General features: G+C 42.7%; 12 non-coding genes across 12 annotated transcripts; all 12 read right to left on the bottom strand.

Annotated features, from left to right (window-relative positions):
- Nucleotides 1-639: 639 nt before the first annotated feature.
- Nucleotides 640-713, bottom strand: TRNAI-AAU (transfer RNA isoleucine (anticodon AAU)). The gene has a single exon. It is a non-coding gene; the product is annotated as a tRNA-Ile (tRNA).
- Nucleotides 714-1,437: 724 nt separating this feature from the next.
- On the bottom strand, nt 1,438-1,511 carry TRNAI-AAU (transfer RNA isoleucine (anticodon AAU)). Its single transcript has one exon. It is a non-coding gene; the product is annotated as a tRNA-Ile (tRNA).
- Nucleotides 1,512-2,235: 724 nt separating this feature from the next.
- On the bottom strand, nt 2,236-2,309 carry TRNAI-AAU (transfer RNA isoleucine (anticodon AAU)). The gene has a single exon. It is a non-coding gene; the product is annotated as a tRNA-Ile (tRNA).
- A 396-nt stretch (nt 2,310-2,705) lies between these two features.
- Nucleotides 2,706-2,779, bottom strand: TRNAI-AAU (transfer RNA isoleucine (anticodon AAU)). The gene has a single exon. It is a non-coding gene; the product is annotated as a tRNA-Ile (tRNA).
- A 723-nt stretch (nt 2,780-3,502) lies between these two features.
- On the bottom strand, nt 3,503-3,576 carry TRNAI-AAU (transfer RNA isoleucine (anticodon AAU)). Its single transcript has one exon. It is a non-coding gene; the product is annotated as a tRNA-Ile (tRNA).
- A 3,045-nt stretch (nt 3,577-6,621) lies between these two features.
- TRNAI-AAU (transfer RNA isoleucine (anticodon AAU)) lies at nt 6,622-6,695 on the bottom strand. Its single transcript has one exon. It is a non-coding gene; the product is annotated as a tRNA-Ile (tRNA).
- A 725-nt stretch (nt 6,696-7,420) lies between these two features.
- Nucleotides 7,421-7,494, bottom strand: TRNAI-AAU (transfer RNA isoleucine (anticodon AAU)). The gene has a single exon. It is a non-coding gene; the product is annotated as a tRNA-Ile (tRNA).
- Nucleotides 7,495-8,499: 1,005 nt separating this feature from the next.
- On the bottom strand, nt 8,500-8,573 carry TRNAI-AAU (transfer RNA isoleucine (anticodon AAU)). The gene has a single exon. It is a non-coding gene; the product is annotated as a tRNA-Ile (tRNA).
- A 724-nt stretch (nt 8,574-9,297) lies between these two features.
- On the bottom strand, nt 9,298-9,371 carry TRNAI-AAU (transfer RNA isoleucine (anticodon AAU)). Its single transcript has one exon. It is a non-coding gene; the product is annotated as a tRNA-Ile (tRNA).
- Nucleotides 9,372-11,963: 2,592 nt separating this feature from the next.
- On the bottom strand, nt 11,964-12,037 carry TRNAI-AAU (transfer RNA isoleucine (anticodon AAU)). Its single transcript has one exon. It is a non-coding gene; the product is annotated as a tRNA-Ile (tRNA).
- A 397-nt stretch (nt 12,038-12,434) lies between these two features.
- On the bottom strand, nt 12,435-12,508 carry TRNAI-AAU (transfer RNA isoleucine (anticodon AAU)). Its single transcript has one exon. It is a non-coding gene; the product is annotated as a tRNA-Ile (tRNA).
- Nucleotides 12,509-15,055: 2,547 nt separating this feature from the next.
- On the bottom strand, nt 15,056-15,129 carry TRNAI-AAU (transfer RNA isoleucine (anticodon AAU)). Its single transcript has one exon. It is a non-coding gene; the product is annotated as a tRNA-Ile (tRNA).
- Nucleotides 15,130-15,953: the final 824 nt, after the last annotated feature.

Here is a 15,953-nt window from a genome sequence, read left to right as displayed (position 1 = left end):
ATTCGCTAACTTGGCGTGATTAGCACCATGCTCAGTCAGAAAAAGTATGCCTTCTGACTGGAGCATAGGAGGGAGGCCAGTTGCAGGGGGGAGTTTTCTTCCCTTGAAAGAAAATCCCTAACTCATTCACAAATACAACCCTTATCCTCACAACAACATTGGTTATGTCCGCAGTAGTACTGACCCGTGACTATGTATGCAGAGCTGCTTCCAACAAAACAGCAATCTTGTGTTAGTAACTCTAAAGCTGTGAGTGCCAATTCTGCATCAATCTCATCCTTCTGCAGAAATATTTCCCAAATTGACAAAGTGGCCAATACTGGGATCAAATTCGCTAACTTGGCGTGATTAGCACCATGCTCAGTCAGAAAAAGTAAGCCTTCTGACTGGAGCATAGGAGGGAGGCCAGTTGCAGGGGGGAGTTTTCTTCCCTTGAAAGAAAATGCCTAACTCATTCACAAATACAACCCTTATCCTCACAACAACATTGGTTATGTCCGCAGCAGTACTGACCCGTGACTATGTATGCACAGCTGCTTCCAACAAAACATCAATCTTGTGTTAGTAACTCTAAAGCTGTGAGTGCCAATTCTGCATCAATCTCATACTTCTGCAGAAATATTTCCCAAAATCACAAAGTGGCCAAAACGGGGATCGAACCCGTGACCTTGGCGTTATTAGCACCACGCTCTAACCAACTGAGCTAACCGGCCAGCTGAGAGGCATGTTTCTAACTGGAGCATAAGAGGGAGGCCAGTTGCAGGGGGATTTTTTCTTCCCTTGGAAAAAAAATGCCTAACTCATTCACACAGACAACCCTTATCCTCACAACAACCTAAAGAAAAACTCCATGTGATCTGAAGGAAATTCATGAATATTGCAATTATCTTCAAACTGACTTGTGGCCTGCATCACATTTAAGTAGTACTGCGACAAAGAAGGTTAAATGCATCTCATTGGTCATTTCCCACAGCAGTACTGACCTGTGACCATTTATGGACTGCTGCTTCCAACAAAACAGCAAACTTGTTATAGTAAATCTAAAGCTGTGGGTGGGAATTCTGCACCAATCTAATGCTTCTGCAGACATTTTTCCCAAATTGACAAAGTGGCCAATACTGGGATCAAATTCGCTAACTTGGCGTGATTAGCACCATGCTCAGTCAGAAAAAGTATGCTTCTGACTGGAGCATAGGAGGGAGGCCAGTTGCAGGGGGGAGTTTTCTTTCCTTGAAAGAAAATGCCTAACTCATTCACAAATACAACCCTTATCCTCACAACAACATTGGTTATGTCCGCAGCAGTACTGACCCGTGACTATGTATGCACAGCTGCTTCCAACAAAACAGCAATCTTGTGTTAGTAACTCTAAAGCTGTGAGTGCCAATTCTGCATCAATCTCATCCTTCTGCAAAAATATTTCCCAAAATGACAAAGTGGCCAATACGGGGATCGAACCCGTGACCTTGGCGTTATTAGCACCACGCTCTAACCAACTGAGCTAACCGGCCAGCTGAGAGGCATGTTTCTAACTGGAGCATAAGAGGGAGGCCAGTTGCAGGGGGATTTTTTCTTCCCTTGGAAAAAAAATGCCTAACTCATTCACACAGACAACCCTTATCCTCACAACAACCTAAAGAAAAACTCCATGTGATCTGAAGGAAATTCATGAATATTGCAATTATCTTCAAACTGACTTGTGGCCTGCATCACATTTAAGTAGTACTGCGACAAAGAAGGTTAAATGCATCTCATTGGTCATTTCCCACAGCAGTACTGACCTGTGACCATTTATGGACTGCTGCTTCCAACAAAACAGCAAACTTGTTATAGTAAATCTAAAGCTGTGGGTGGGAATTCTGCACCAATCTAATGCTTCTGCAGACATTTTTCCCAAATTGACAAAGTGGCCAATACTGGGATCAAATTCGCTAACTTGGCGTGATTAGCACCATGCTCAGTCAGAAAAAGTATGCTTCTGACTGGAGCATAGGAGGGAGGCCAGTTGCAGGGGGGAGTTTTCTTTCCTTGAAAGAAAATGCCTAACTCATTCACAAATACAACCCTTATCCTCACAACAACATTGGTTATGTCCGCAGCAGTACTGACCCGTGACTATGTATGCACAGCTGCTTCCAACAAAACAGCAATCTTGTGTTAGTAACTCTAAAGCTGTGAGTGCCAATTCTGCATCAATCTCATCCTTCTGCAAAAATATTTCCCAAAATGACAAAGTGGCCAATACGGGGATCGAACCCGTGACCTTGGCGTTATTAGCACCACGCTCTAACCAACTGAGCTAACCGGCCAGCTGAGAGGCATATTTCTGACTGGACCATAAGAGGGAGGCCAGTTGCAGGGGGATTTTTTCTTCCCTTGGAAAAAAAATGCCTAACTCATTCACACATAAAACCCTTATCCTCACAACAACCTAAAGAAAAACTAGATGTGATCTGAAGGAAATTCATGAATATGACAATTATCTTCAAACTGACTTGTAGCCTGCATCACATTTAAGTAGAACTGGGACAAAGAAGGTTAAATGCATCTCATTGGTCATTTCCCACAGCAGTACTGACCTGTGACCATTTATGGACTGCTGCTTCCAACAAAACAGCAAACTTGTCATAGTAAATCTAAAGCTGTGGGTGGGAATTCTGCATCAATCACATGCTTCTGCAGAAATATTTCCCAAAATGACAAAGTGGCCAATATGGGGATCGAACCCGTGACCTTGGCGTTATTAGCACCACGCTCTAACCAACTGAGCTAACCGGCCAGCTGAGAGGATATTTCTAACTGGAGCATAAGAGGGAGGCCAGTTGCAGGGGGATTTTTTCTTCCCTTGGAAAAAAAATGCCTAACTCATTCACACAGACAACCCTTATCCTCACAACAACCTAAAGAAAAACTCCATGTGATCTGAAGGAAATTCATGAATATTACAATTATCTTCAAACTGACTTGTGGCCTGCATCACATTTAAGTAGTACTGCGACAAAGAAGGTTAAATGCATCTCATTGGTCATTTCCCACAGCAGTACTGACCTGTGACCATTTATGGACTGCTGCTTCCAACAAAACAGCAAACTTGTCATAGTAAATCTAAAGCTGTGGGTGGGAATTCTGCATCAATCTAATGCTTCTGCAGACATTTTTCCCAAATTGACAAAGTGGCCAATACTGGGATCAAATTCGCTAACTTGGCGTGATTAGCACCATGCTCAGTCAGAAAAAGTATGCTTCTGACTGGAGCATAGGAGGGAGGCCAGTTGCAGGGGGGAGTTTTCTTTCCTTGAAAGAAAATGCCTAACTCATTCACAAATACAACCCTTATCCTCACAACAACATTGGTTATGTCCGCAGCAGTACTGACCCGTGACTATGTATGCACAGCTGCTTCCAACAAAACAGCAATCTTGTGTTAGTAACTCTAAAGCTGTGAGTGCTAATTCTGCATCAATCTCATCCTTCTGCAGAAATATTTCCCAAAATGACAAAGTGGCCAATACGGGGATCGAACCCGTGACCTTGGCGTTATTAGCACCACGCTCTAACCAACTGAGCTAACCGGCCAGCGGAGAGAATCTTTTTCCCTTGGAAAAAAATGCCTAACTCATTCACACATAAAACCCTTATCCTCACAACAACCTAAAGAAAAACTACATGTGATCTGAAGGAAATTCATGAATATGACAATTATCTTCAAACTGACTTGTAGCCTGCATCACATTTAAGTAGAACTGGGACAAAGAAGGTTAAATGCATCTCATTGGTCATTTCCCACAGCAGTACTGACCTGTGACCATTTATGGACTGCTGCTTCCAACAAAACAGCAAACTAGTCATAGTAAATCTAAAGCTGTGGGTGGGAATTCTGCATCAATCTCATGCTTCTGCAGAAATATTTCCCAAATTGACAAAGTGGCCAATACTGGGATCAAATTCGCTAACTTGGCGTGATTAGCACCATGCTCAGTCAGAAAAAGTATGCCTTCTGACTGGAGCATAAGAGGGAGGCCAGTTGCAGGGGGATTTATTCTTCCCTTGGAAAAAAAATGCCTAAGTCATTCACACATAAAACCCTTATCCTCACAACAACCTAAAGAAAAACTACATGTGATCTGAAGGAAATTCATGAATATGACAATTATCTTCAAACTGACTTGTAGCCTGCATCACATTTAAGTAGAACTGGGACAAAGAAGGTTAAATGCATCTCATTGGTCATTTCCCACAGCAGTACTGACCTGTGACCATTTATGGACTGCTGCTTCCAACAAAACAGCAAACTTGTCATAGTAAATCTAAAGCTGTGGGTGGGAATTCTGCATCAATCTAATGCTTCTGCAGACATTTTTCCCAAATTGACAAAGTGGCCAATACTGGGATCAAATTCGCTAACTTGGCGTGATTAGCACCATGCTCAGTCAGAAAAAGTATGCTTCTGACTGGAGCATAGGAGGGAGGCCAGTTGCAGTGGGGAGTTTTCTTTCCTTGAAAGAAAATGCCTAACTCATTTACAAATACAACCCTTATCCTCACAACAACATTGGTTATGTCCGCAGCAGTACTGACCCGTGACTATGTATGCACAGCTGCTTCCAACAAAACAGCAATCTTGTGTTAGTAACTCTAAAGCTGTGAGTGCCAATTCTGCATCAATCTCAAGCTTCTGCAGAAATATTTCCCAAAATGACAAGGAGGCCAATGCGGGGACCCGTGACCTTGCCATTATTAGCACCACGCTCTAACCAAATGAGCAAAACAGCCAGCTGAGAGTTTTGTTTCTGACTCAAGCATAAGCAGGAGGCCAGTTGTAGGGGGATGTTTTCTTCCCTTGGAAAAAAAATGCCTAACTCATTCACACAGACAACCCTTATCCTCACAACAACCTAAAGAAAAACTCCATGTGATCTGAAGGAAATTCATGAATATTACAATTATCTTCAAACTGACTTGTGGCCTGCATCACATTTAAGTAGTACTGCGACAAAGAAGGTTAAATGCATCTCATTGGTCATTTCCCACAGCAGTACTGACCTGTGACCATTTATGGACTGCTGCTTCCAACAAAACAGCAAACTTGTCATAGTAAATCTAAAGCTGTGGGTGGGAATCCTGCATCAATCTAATGCTTCTGCAGACATTTTTCCCAAATTGACAAAGTGGCCAATACTGGGATCAAATTCGCTAACTTGGCGTGACTAGCACCATGCTCAGTCAGAAAAAGTATGCCTTCTGACTGGAGCATAGGAGGGAGGCCAGTTGCAGGGGGGAGTTTTCTTCCCTTGAAAGAAAATGCCTAACTCATTCACAAATACAACCCTTATCCTCACAACAACATTGGTTATGTCCCGCAGCAGTACTGACCCGTGACCATGTATGCACAGCTGCTTCCAACAAAACAGCAATCTTGTGTTAGTAACTCTAAAGCTGTGAGTGCCAATTCTGCATCAATCTCATGCTTCTGCAGAAATATTTCCCAAAATGACAAGGAGGCCAATACGGGGACCCGTGACCTTGCCATTATTAGCACCACGCTCTAACCAAATGAGCTAAACAGCCAGCTGAGAGTTTTGTTTCTGACTCAAGCATAAGCAGGAGGCCAGTTGTAGGGGGATGTTTTCTTCCCTTGGAAAAAAATGCCTAACTCATTCACACATAAAACCCTTATCCTCACAACAACCTAAAGAAAAACTACATGTGATCTGAAGGAAATTCATGAATATGACAATTATCTTCAAACTGACTTGTAGCCTGCATCACATTTAAGTAGAACTGGGACAAAGAAGGTTAAATGCATCTCATTGGTCATTTCCCACAGCAGTACTGACCTGTGACCATTTATGGACTGCTGCTTCCAACAAAACAGCAAACTTGTCATAGTAAATCTAAAGCTGTGGGTGGGAATTCTGCATCAATCTCATGCTTCTGCAGAAATATTTCCCAAATTGACAAAGTGGCCAATACTGGGATCAATTTCGCTAACTTGGCGAGATTAGCACCATGCTCAGTCAGAAAAAGTATGCCTTCTGACTGGAGCATAGGAGGGAGGCCAGTTGCAGGGGGGAGTTTTCTTCCCTTGAAAGAAAATGCCTAACTCATTCACAAATACAACCCTTATCCTCACAACAACATTGGTTATGTCCGCAGTAGTACTGACCCGTGACTATGTATGCACAGCTGCTTCCAACAAAACAGCAATCTTGTGTTAGTAACTCTAAAGCTGTGAGTGCCAATTCTGCATCAATCTCATCCTTCTGCAGAAATATTTCCCAAATTGACAAAGTGGCCAATACTGGGATCAAATTCGCTAACTTGGCGTGATTAGCACCATGCTCAGTCAGAAAAAGTAAGCCTTCTGACTGGAGCATAGGAGGGAGGCCAGTTGCAGGGGGGAGTTTTCTTCCCTTGAAAGAAAATGCCTAACTCATTCACAAATACAACCCTTATCCTCACAACAACATTGGTTATGTCCGCAGCAGTACTGACCCGTGACTATGTATGCACAGCTGCTTCCAACAAAACATCAATCTTGTGTTAGTAACTCTAAAGCTGTGAGTGCCAATTCTGCATCAATCTCATCCTTCTGCAGAAATATTTCCCAAAATGACAAAGTGGCCAATACGGGGATCGAACCCGTGACCTTGGCGTTATTAGCACCACGCTCTAACCAACTGAGCTAACCGGCCAGCTGAGAGGCATATTTCTAACTGGAGCATAAGAGGGAGGCCAGTTGCAGGGGGATTTTTTCTTTACTTGGAAAAAAAATGCCTAACTCATTCACACATAAAACCCTTATCCTCACAACAACCTAAAGAAAAACTACATGTGATCTGAAGGAAATTCATGAATATGACAATTATCTTCAAACTGACTTGTAGCCTGCATCACATTTAAGTAGAACTGGGACAAAGAAGGTTAAATGCATCTCATTGGTCATTTCCCACAGCAGTACTGACCTGTGACCATTTATGGACTGCTGCTTCCAACAAAACAGCAAACTAGTCATAGTAAATCTAAAGCTGTGGGTGGGAATTCTGCATCAATCACATGCTTCTGCAGAAATATTTCCCAAATTGACAAAGTGGCCAATACTGGGATCAAATTCGCTAACTTGGCTTGATTAGCACCATGCTCAGTCAGAAAAAGTATGCCTTCTGACTGGAGCATAGGAGGGAGGCCAGTTGCAGGGGGGAGTTTTCTTCCTTTGAAAGAAAATGCCTAACTCATTCACAAATACAACCCTTATCCTCACAACAACATTGGTTATGTCCGCAGCAGTACTGACCCGTGACTATGTATGCACAGCTGCTTCCAACAAAACAGCAATCTTGTGTTAGTAACTCTAAAGCTGTGAGTGCCAATTCTGCATCAATCTCATCCTTCTGCAGAAATATTTCCCAAAATGACAAAGTGGCCAATACGGGGATCGAACCCGTGACCTTGGCGTTATTAGCACCACGCTCTAACCAACTGAGCTGACCGGCCAGCTGAGAGTCCTTTTCCCTTGGAAAAAAATGCCTAACTCATTCACACATAAAACCCTTATCCTCACAACAACCTAAAGAAAAACTACATGTGATCTGAAGGAAATTCATGAATATGACAATTATCTTCAAACTGACTTGTATCCTGCATCACATTTAAGTAGAACTGGGACAAAGAAGGTTAAATGCATCTCATTGGTCATTTCCCACAGCAGTACTGACCTGTGACCATTTATGGACTGCTGCTTCCAACAAAACAGCAAACTTGTCATAGTAAATCTAAAGCTGTGGGTGGGAATTCTGCATCAATCTCATGCTTCTGCAGAAATATTTCCCAAATTGACAAAGTGGCCAATACTGGGATCAAATTCGCTAACTTGGCGTGATTAGCACCATGCTCAGTCAGAAAAAGTATGAATTCTGACTGGAGCATAGGAGGGAGGCCAGTTGCAGGGGGGAGTTTTCTTCCCTTGAAAGAAAATGCCTAACTCATTCACAAATACAACCCTTATCCTCACAACAACATTGGTTATGTCCGCAGTAGTACTGACCCGTGACTATGTATGCAGAGCTGCTTCCAACAAAACAGCAATCTTGTGTTAGTAACTCTAAAGCTGTGAGTGCCAATTCTGCATCAATCTCATCCTTCTGCAGAAATATTTCCCAAATTGACAAAGTGGCCAATACTGGGATCAAATTCGCTAACTTGGCGTGATTAGCACCATGCTCAGTCAGAAAAAGTAAGCCTTCTGACTGGAGCATAGGAGGGAGGCCAGTTGCAGGGGGGAGTTTTCTTCCCTTGAAAGAAAATGCCTAACTCATTCACAAATACAACCCTTATCCTCACAACAACATTGGTTATGTCCGCAGCAGTACTGACCCGTGACTATGTATGCACAGCTGCTTCCAACAAAACAGCAATCTTGTGTTAGTAACTCTAAAGCTGTGAGTGCCAATTCTGCATCAATCTCATGCTTCTGCAGAAATATTTCCCAAAATGACAAAGTGGCCAATACGGGGATCGAACCCGTGACCTTGGCGTTATTAGCACCACGCTCTAACCAACTGAGCTAACCGGCCAGCTGAGAGGCATATTTCTAACTGGAGCATAAGAGGGAGGCCAGTTGCAGGGGGATTTTTTCTTCCCTTGGAGAAAAAATGCCTAACTCATTCACACAGACAACCCTTATCCTCACAACAACCTAAAGAAAAACTCCATGTGATCTGAAGGAAATTCATGAATATTACAATTATCTTCAAACTGACTTGTGGCCTGCATCACATTTAAGTAGTACTGCGACAAAGAAGGTTAAATGCATCTCATTGGTCATTTCCCACAGCAGTACTGACCTGTGACCATTTATGGACTGCTGCTTCCAACAAAACAGCAAACTTGTCATAGTAAATCTAAAGCTGTGGGTGGGAATTCTGCATCAATCTAATGCTTCTGCAGACATTTTTCCCAAATTGACAAAGTGGCCAATACTGGGATCAAATTCGCTAACTTGGCGTGATTAGCACCATGCTCAGTCAGAAAAAGTATGCTTCTGACTGGAGCATAGGAGGGAGGCCAGTTGCAGGGGGGAGTTTTCTTTCCTTGAAAGAAAATGCCTAACTCATTCACAAATATAACCCTTATCCTCACAACAACATTGGTTATGTCCGCAGCAGTACTGACCCGTGACTATGTATGCACAGCTGCTTCCAACAAAACAGCAATCTTGTGTTAGTAACTCTAAAGCTGTGAGTGCCAATTCTGCATCAATCTCATCCTTCTGCAGAAATATTTCCCAAAATGACAAAGTGGCCAATACGGGGATCGAACCGGTGACCTTGGCGTTATTAGCACCACGCTCTAACCAACTGAGCTAACCGGCCAGCTGAGAATCTTTTTCCCTTGGAAAAAAATGCCTAACTCATTCACACATAAAACCCTTATCCTCACAACAACCTAAAGAAAAACTACATGTGATCTGAAGGAAATTCATGAATATGACAATTATCTTCAAACTGACTTGTATCCTGCATCACATTTAAGTAGAACTGGGACAAAGAAGGTTAAATGCATCTCATTGGTCATTTCCCACAGCAGTACTGACCTGTGACCATTTATGGACTGCTGCTTCCAACAAAACAGCAAACTTGTCATAGTAAATCTAAAGCTGTGGGTGGGAATTCTGCATCAATCTCATGCTTCTGCAGAAATATTTCCCAAATTGACAAAGTGGCCAATACTGGGATCAAATTCGCTAACTTGGCGTGATTAGCACCATGCTCAGTCAGAAAAAGTATGCCTTCTGACTGGAGCATAGGAGGGAGGCCAGTTGCAGGGGGGAGTTTTCTTCCCTTGAAAGACAATGCCTAACTCATTCACAAATACAACCCTTATCCTCACAACAACATTGGTTATGTCCGCAGTAGTACTGACCCGTGACTATGTATGCAGAGCTGCTTCCAACAAAACAGCAATCTTGTGTTAGTAACTCTAAAGCTGTGAGTGCCAATTCTGCATCAATCTCATCCTTCTGCAGAAATATTTCCCAAATTGACAAAGTGGCCAATACTGGGATCAAATTCGCTAACTTGGCGTGATTAGCACCATGCTCAGTCAGAAAAAGTAAGCCTTCTGACTGGAGCATAGGAGGGAGGCCAGTTGCAGGGGGGAGTTTTCTTCCCTTGAAAGAAAATGCCTAACTCATTCACAAATACAACCCTTATCCTCACAACATTGGTTATGTCCGCAGCAGTACTGACCCATGACTATGTATGCACAGCTGCTTCCAACAAAACAGCAATCTTGTGTTAGTAACTCTAAAGCTGTGAGTGCCAATTCTGCATCAATCTCATGCTTCTGCAGAAATATTTCCCAAAATGACAAAGTGGCCAATACGGGATCGAACCCGTGACCTTGGCGTTATTAGCACCACGCTCTATCCAACTGAGCTAACCGGCCAGCTGAGAAGAATATTTCTAACTGGAGCATAAGAGGGAGGCCAGTTGCAGGGGGATTTTTTCTTCCCTTGGAAAAAAAATGCCTAACTCATTCACACATAAAACCCTTATCCTCACAACAACCTAAAGAAAAACTACATGTGATCTGAAGGAAATTCACGAATATGACAATTATCTTCAAACTGACTTGTAGCCTGCATCACATTTAAGTAGAACTGGGACAAAGAAGGTTAAATGCATCTCATTGGTCATTTCCCACAGCAGTACTGACCTGTGACCATTTATGGACTGCTGCTTCCAACAAAACAGGAAACTAGTCATAGTAAATCTAAAGCTGTGGGTGGGAATTCTGCATCAATCTCATGCTTCTGCAGAAATATTTCCCAAATTGAGAAAGTGGCCAATACTGGGATCAAATTCGCTAACTTGGCGTGATTAGCACCATGCTCAGTCAGAAAAAGTATGCCTTCTGACTGGAGCATAGGAGGGAGGCCAGTTGCAGGGGGGAGTTTTCTTCCCTTGAAAGAAAATGCCTAACTCATTCACAAATACAACCCTTATCCTCACAACAACATTAGTTATGTCCGCAGCAGTACTGACCCGTGACTATGTATGCACAGCTGCTTCCAACAAAACAGCAATCTTGTGTTAGTAACTCTAAAGCTGTGAGTGCCAACTGTGCATCAATCTCATCCTTCTGCAGAAATATTTCCCAAAATGACAAATACGGGGATCAAACCCGTGACCTTGGCGTTATTAGCACCACGCTCTAACCAACTGAGCTAACCAGCCAGCTGAGAGGTATATTTCTGACTGGAGCATAAGAGGGAGGCCAGTTGCAGGGGGACTTTTTCTTCCCTTGGAAAAAAAATACCTAACTCATTCACACATAAAACCCTTATCCTCACAACAACCTAAAGAAAAACTACATGTGATCTGAAGGAAATTCACGAATATGACAAGTATCTTCAAACTGACTTGTAGCCTGCATCACATTTAAGTAGAACTGGGACAAAGAAGGTTAAATGCATCTCATTGGTCATTTCCCACAGCAGTACTGACCTGTGACCATTTATGGACTGCTGTTTCCAACAAAACAGCAAACTAGTCATAGTAAATATAAAGCTGTGGGTGGGAATTCTGCATCAATCTCATGCTTCTGCAGAAATATTTCCCAAATTGACAAAGTGGCCAATACTGGGATCAAATTCGCTAACTTGGCGTGATTAGCACCATGCTCAGTCAGAAAAAGTAAGCCTTCTGACTGGAGCATAGGAGGGAGGCCAGTTGCAGGGGGGAGCTTTCTTCCCTTGAAAGAAAATGCCTAACTCATTCACAAATACAACCCTTATCCTCACAACAACATTGATTATGTCCCGCAGCAGTACTGACCCGTGACCATGTATGCACAGCTGCTACCAACAAAACAGCAATCTTGTGTTAGTAACTCTAAAGCTGTGAGTGCCAATTCTGCATCAATCTCATGCTTCTGCAGAAATATTTCCCAAAATGACAAAGTGGCCAATACGGGGATCGAACCCGTGACCTTGGCATTATTAGCACCACGCTCTAACCAACTGAGCTAACCGACCAGCTGAGAGTCCTGTTTCTGACTGGAGCATAAGAGGGAGGCCAGTTGCAGGGGGATTTTTTCTTCCCTTGCAAAAAAAATGCCTAAGTCATTCACACATAAAACCCTTATCCTCACAACAACCTAAAGAAAAACTACATGTGATCTGAAGGAAATTCATGAATTTGACAATTACCTTCAAACTGACGTGTAGCCTGCATCACATTTAAGTAGAACTGGGACAAAGAAGGTTAAATGCATCTCATTGGTCATTTCCCACAGCAGTACTGACCTGTGACCATTTATGGACTGCTGCTTCCAACAAAACAGAAAAACTTGTCATAGTAAATCTAAAGCTGTGGGTGGGAATTCTGCATCAATCTCATGCTTCTGCAGAAATATTTCCCAAAATGACAAAGTGGCCAAAACGGGGATCGAACCCGTGACCTTGGCGTTATTAGCACCACGCTCTAACCAACTGAGCTAACCGGCCAGCTGAGAGTCTTTTTCCCTTGGAAAAAAATGCCTAACTCATTAACACATAAAACACTTATCCTCACAACAACCTAAAGAAAAACTACATGTGATCTGAAGGAAATTCATGAATATGACAATTATCTTCAAACTGACTTGTAGCCTGCATCACATTTAAGTAGAACTGGGACAAAGAAGGTTAAATGCATCTCATTGGTCATTTCCCACAGCTGTACTGACCTGTGACCATTTATGGACTGCTGCTTCCAACAAAACAGCAAACTTGTCATAGTAAATCTAAAGCTGTGGGTGGGAATTCTGCATCAATCTAATGCTTCTGCAGACATTTTTCCCAAATTGACAAAGTGGCCAATACTGGGATCAAATTCGCTAACTTGGCGTGATTAGCACCATGCTCAGTCAGAAAAAGTATGCTTCTGACTGGAGCATAGGAGGGAGGCCAGTTGCAAGGGGTAGTTTTCTTCCCTTGAAAGAAAATGCCTAACTCATTCACAAATACAACCCTTATCCTCACAACAACATTGGTTATGTCCCGCAGCAGTACTGACCCGTGACCATGTATGCACAGCTGCTACCAACAAAACAGCAATCTTGTGTTAGTAACTCTAAAGCTGTGAGTACCAATTCTACATCAATCTCATGCTTCTGCAGAAATATTTCCCAAAATGACAAAGTGGCCAATACGGGGATCGAACCCGTGACCTTGGAGTTATTAGCAACAAGCTCTAAGCAACTGAGCTAACCGGCCAGCTGAGAGTCTTTTTCCCTTGGAAAAAAAATGCCTAACTCATTCACACATAAAACCCTTATCCTCACAACAACCTAAAGAAAAACTACATGTGATCTGAAGGAAACTCATGAATATGACAATTATCTTCAAACTGACTTGTAGCCTGCATCACATTTAAGTAGAACTGGGACAAAGAAGGTTAAATGCATCTCATTGGTCATTTCCCACAGCAGTACTGACCTGTGACCATTTATGGACTGCTGCTTCCAACAAAACAGCAAACTAGTCATAGTAAATCTAAAGCTGTGGGTGGGAATTCTGCATCAATCTCATGCTTCTGCAGAAATATTTCCCAAATTGACAAAGTGGCCAATACTGGGATCAAATTCGCTAACTTGGCGTGATTAGCACCATGCTCAGTCAGAAAAAAGTATGCCTTCTGACTGGAGCATAGGAGGGAGGCCAGTTGCAGGGGGGAGTTTTCTTCCCTTGAAAGAAAATGCCTAACTCATTCACAAATACAACCCTTATCCTCACAGCAACATTGGTTATGTCCGCAGCAGTACTGACCCGTGACTATGTATGCACAGCTGCTTCCAACAAAACAGCAATCTTGTGTTAGTAACTCTAAAGCTGTGAGTGCCAATTCTGCATCAATCTCAACCTTCTGCAGAAATATTTCCCAAATTGACAAAGTGGCCAATACTGGGATCAAATCCGCTAACTTGGCGTGAGTAGCACCATGCTCAGTCAGAAAAAGTATGCCTTCTGACTAGAGCATAGGAGGGAGGCCAGTTGCAGGGGGGAGTTTTCTTCCCTTGAAAGAAAATGCCTAACTCATTCACAAATGCAACCCTTATCCTCACAACAACATTGGTTATGTCCCGCAGCAGTACTGACCCGTGACCATGTATGCACAGCTGCTTCCAACAAAACAGCAATCTTGTGTTAGTAACTCTAAAGCTGTGAGTGCCAATTCTGCATCAATCTCATGCTTCTGCAGAAATATTTCCCAAAATGACAAAGTGGGATCGAACCCGTGACCTTGGCGTTATTAGCACAACGCTCTAACCAACTGAGCTAACCGGCCAGCTGAGAGGCATATTTCTGACTGGACCATAAGAGGGAGGCCAGTTGCAGGGGGATTTTTTCTTCCCTTGGAAAAAAAATGCCTAACTCATTCACACATAAAACCCTTATCCTCACAACAACCTAAAGAAAAACTACATGTGATCTGAAGGAAATTCATGAATATGACAATTATCTTCAAACTGACTTGTAGCCTGCATCACATTTAAGTAGAACTGGGACAAAGAAGGTTAAATGCATCTCATTGGTCATTTCCCACAGCAGTACCGACCTGTGACCATTTATGGACTGCTGCTTCCAACAAAACAGCAAACTAGTCATAGTAAATCTAAAGCTGTGGGTGGGAATTCTGCATCAATCTCATGCTTCTGCAGAAATATTTCCCAAATTGACAAAGTGGCCAATACTGGGATCAAATTTGCTAACTTGGCTTGATTAGCACCATGCTCAGTCAGAAAAAGTATTCCTTCTGACTGGAGCATAGGAGGGAGGCCAGTTGCAGGGGGGAGTTTTCTTCCTTTGAAAGAAAATGCCTAACTCATTCACAAATACAACCCTTATCCTCACAACAACATTGGTTATGTCCGCAGCAGTACTGACCCGTGACTATGTATGCACAGCTGCTTCCAACAAAACAGCAATCTTGTGTTATTAACTCTAAAGCTGTGAGTGCCAATTCAGCATCAATCTCATCCTTCTGCAGAAATATTTCCCAAAATGACAAAGTGGCCAATACGGGGATCGAACCCGTGACCTTGGCGTTATTAGCACCACGCTCTAACCAACTGAGCTAACCGACCAGCTGAGAGTCTTTTTCCCTTGAAAAAAAATGCCTAACTCATTCACACATAAAACCCTTATCCTCACAACAACCTAAAGAAAAACTACATGTGATCTGAAGGAAATTCACGAATATGACAATTATCTTCAAACTGACTTGTAGCCTGCATCACATTTAAGTAGAACTGGGACAAAGAAGGTTAAATGCATCTCATTGGTCATTTCCCACAGCAGTACTGACCTGTGACCATTTATGGACTGCTGCTTCCAACAAAACAGGAAACTAGTCATAGTAAATCTAAAGCTGTGGGTGGGAATTCTGCATCAATCTCATGCTTCTGCAGAAATATTTCCCAAATTGACAAAGTGGCCAATACTGGGATCAAATTCGCTAACTTGGCGTGATTAGCACCATGCTCAGTCAGAAAAAGTATGCCTTCTGACTGGAGCATAGGAGGGAGGCCAGTTGCAGGGGGGAGTTTTCTTCCCTTGAAAGAAAATGCCTAACTCATTCACAAATACAACCCTTATCCTCACAACAACATTAGTTATGTCCGCAGCAGTACTGACCCGTGACTATGTATGCACAGCTGCTTCCAACAAAACAGCAATCTTGTGTTAGTAACTCTAAAGCTGTGAGTGCCAATTCTGCATCAATCTCATCCTTCTGCAGAAATATTTCCCAAAATGACAAAGTGGCCAATATGACCTTGGCGTTATTAGCACCACGCTCTAACCAACTGAGCTAACCGGCCAGCTGAGAGGCATATTTCTGACTGGAGCATAAGAGGGAGGCCAGTTGCAGGGGGACTTTTTCTTCCCTTGGAAAAAAAATACCTAACTC

Source organism: Ambystoma mexicanum, chromosome 1p (genome assembly GCF_040938575.1).
Source record: "Ambystoma mexicanum isolate Mex_15411 chromosome 1p, UKY_AmexF1_1, whole genome shotgun sequence".
Classification (NCBI taxonomy): domain Eukaryota; kingdom Metazoa; phylum Chordata; class Amphibia; order Caudata; family Ambystomatidae; genus Ambystoma; species Ambystoma mexicanum.
The sequence above is the reverse complement of the archived record's forward strand: the minus strand, read 5'-3'. Positions and strand labels throughout refer to the sequence as shown.